This window comes from Elephantulus edwardii, unplaced genomic scaffold (assembly GCF_000299155.1).
Source record: "Elephantulus edwardii isolate Elephantulus edwardi_28Jun2011 unplaced genomic scaffold, EleEdw1.0 scaffold00010, whole genome shotgun sequence".
Taxonomy (NCBI): domain Eukaryota; kingdom Metazoa; phylum Chordata; class Mammalia; order Macroscelidea; family Macroscelididae; genus Elephantulus; species Elephantulus edwardii.
Window position 1 is genome coordinate 33399076 of NW_006399760.1, and position 3491 is coordinate 33402566.

Here is a 3491-nt window from a genome sequence, read left to right on the forward strand (position 1 = left end):
GTTGCCACAGTGCTTGTCAAAGCCAGTTCTGATTAATCTCCTTTGTCAGTGTGTCCTTTGCCATTCCCTATCACTCCTCCCTGAGAGAGATTTCACCCTGATTTATAAGGAAAAGGGGACGGCATATTCTCTTAGCTACTTCCTTTATTTCTAAGTAGGGATAGTCAAATATATAAACTCTATGCCATTATGACTTCTAAAATTACAAATAATTTCCAGTATTATCTAAATGTTCCTCAGTATCATTTGCCACCATTTTTTTTTTTTTAAAAACCCAGATTTCCGTCAAGGGTGGGTTATTATGCTATGAGTTTGTTCACTCCTTTGTTGCTGTGTACCGTTGAGCTGGAATTGACTCATAGCCGACCTCCACTGAGTTTTCAGAAGCATCAAACCTTGAGTAGCTAGTGGATTAAATCATATGCCTTTGAGTTGGCAGAGTAACTGAATATAGACAAACTATGTTAACTTTTTGTCCTTTTCTTTTTTTCTCTCAGAACTCTCATACTCTTTCCCCCCTCCCTTTTACTTTGACAAAGTAATGTAATTTTAAAAAAGTTACTGATTTATATACAGTTATTCATCTGCATCGTGTTTTTGAACATGTACCTTGTGTTTTGTATAGTCATTCATAGACATTCTGTTTCATTCATGTACATTATGTTTTATACAATCATTCATATACATTATATTTTGTATACTTAATTACTATTGACATATGCCTGTTATCATGCCATCTTTCAAATTCCCATCGTTCCTTTCCCATTCTTTCATTCCACCCTTGTCATTGCTATTTTCCATGAATGGGTTGAGAAATTGTGATACATCCACACAATGGAATACTATGCATATAATTAAGGAACAGCAGTTTCATAAAAGACTATATAGCATGAGAGAATCAAGAGAATATTTTTGTTGTTAGGTGCTGTCGAGCCAAGCACAACCGTTAGTAACCCTATGAACAAAAGGTGTGAGCCCTGCTCTGTCCTGAACCATCCCCACACTTCCTGACACACAAGAGCCCTTTGTAGCAGTCACCATATCAATCCACCTGGTTGAGGGTCTTCCTTTCCTTTGCCAACCCTCCACCCTTTGCAGCATCATGTTCGTCTTCAAGGAATAGCATCTTCTAGCAACATGTCCAAAGTATGTGAGTCAGAGCCTCATCATTCTTGCCTTCAAAGAGCATGCCGGCTGCACCATCTCCAAGATAAATCTGTTCATTCTCTTGGCCATCCAGGGAATGTTCAGTGCTCTTCTTCAACACCACAGCTCAAAGGCATCAGTTCTTTTTTTGTCATCCTTATTCATTGTCCAGGTCTCAGATGCAAAGTTAATAATCAGAAAGACTATGGCCTGAATCAGATGCACCTTAGTACTCAAATTGACATCACTACTCCTCAATACTTTGGAAATTTTCCCAGTGCAATACGTCTCCTTATTTCCCAACTTCTGGGTGTTACTTGTGGATCAAAGCTGTTTACAGTTTCAATCTTCTCTTCATCCATCATGACATGCCTATCAGTCCAGTGGTGAGAATCTTTGTTTTCCTGATATTGAGATGCAGTCCATACAGAAGGCTGCATTCCTAGATCTTCTGCAACGAGTGCGTCAAGCCCTCCTCACTTTCAGCAAGCAAGATTGTTTCATCTGCATAATGCAGGTTATTGATGAGTCTCCCTCCAATCTTGATGCCACACTCCTCCTTATAGAGTCCAGCTTCTTGGATAATTTGCTCAGCATACAGATTGGATAGACACAGAGAGTGAATACAATCCTAACACACTCTCTTCCCAATTCCAAACTATGCAGTGCTCCCCTTCTCCATTCACACACAGCCTCCCGATCCATGTATAGGTTCCTCGTGAGCACATGAGGATTCCCATTCTTCTCAATGTCAGTCACAACTTGTCGTGATCCACACAAATGCCTTTGCATAGTCAGTAAAGTTATATATAAAGTTCCATGAGAATATGTATAAATGTTCAAAAGGGGAAGGGAAGAGGAAAAGAGAAGGGGCAGAAAAAATGTTCTCTTGTTCATGCTGGGAATTAACTTGCTTTCTCTCTGTACCCCACTTGTAGTCTCTGGACTTAGAAGACCCTGTAGAATTATTTTGTAGAATTCTGTGTGGTGTCATTTACTTTGATCTTTTGTCTCATATTTCCTATAAAGTGGAGCTTAGTTTTATACTCATGATTACATTCAGGTTAAGTGATTTTGGCAAGAATAAATCATCGACTATGTTTTTGTTCCCCTCTGTGATTTGGAGCAGGCATTTAAATTTAGCAGTATGTTCATATAAAGTAATTTTAAAAAATAAAGTACTACTATAATGATTTACAACAGTTTGGACACTAGTTTTATTAGTGTACAAGAGGAAGAAAGTTGAGTTTATTTCTTGTGTGGTTGTGTTTGGAAAACAAATAAGAAATCTTAATAGTTGGCATGGTTAAATGGATGTGAGTTTTCAATATATTTTAAGACTCTAAACCATGTACCTCTTTGGTAAAATGATTTGACTATTTAAATGTATTTGGCAATTGAATTTTATTCAGAATGACAGGGTATCTGAGTTGAAATGAATACATATTTATTAATATATAAACATATATTACATATATACTTATTTTTAAGCCTGTTATTGTAAAAATATGCATTAATATTGCATATACTAAAAACTTTCAGCGGAATACTTTTCTGATAAATGCTTTTGCTAATTTTAAATACAACTATAAATTTAAAACATCCTCAGGGGGATGATTTTCTGTATACATTGTCTTGGAAACTCAGACATGTCGATAAGAGTTCCTATGATAGCAGACTTTGTTAACATAATATGCTACTTGAAATCTTTTTTCCTTTGATTTTCTTCCAAAGGCTTCTTGTATGTCTGGAGAACATTAAACTTAAAGGAATTTTATGTGCCTTAATAAAGAATAACTTTGTATATATAAAATAGCTTTCTGTGATCAGTGGTAACTGTCATAGGCAATTCTCAACAGATTCTTGTATTTAATGCCAAAGAGGGCAGGGGTACTGATTTATTTGTTTAATTTGTCTGTTTTGAATAGTAAGGTACTGTGTGGAAAGAGGAGTTATTTTGTACCGTAGGAGTAAGAAGAAAAATACACCTAAAATCAGGTTCTTTACAGGTTGTAACTCATGGCAACCCCTTGTGTTACAGAGTGGCGCTCCCCGTTTGATTTCTTGGCTTAATTTGTTTTACAGAGGCATTTCTCTAAGCTCCCTCCTTCCACCATAGTGGATGAGTGGGTTAAGAGTGGCACGTAACAATAACAACTTTAAGATTAGCCACTGATAGCAAACTGCTTTTAGCACCTAGCACCTAGCACCAACCTCTCTTTCTTTTTTCTCTCTTAGAGAGAGAGAGAGAGAAAGAGAGAGAGAGAGAGAACACGAGCTAGCGAGCATGAGCACAAGAGTGAGAACGACTTCAATGCCGTAAACATATTTCATCCAGTTTTTCT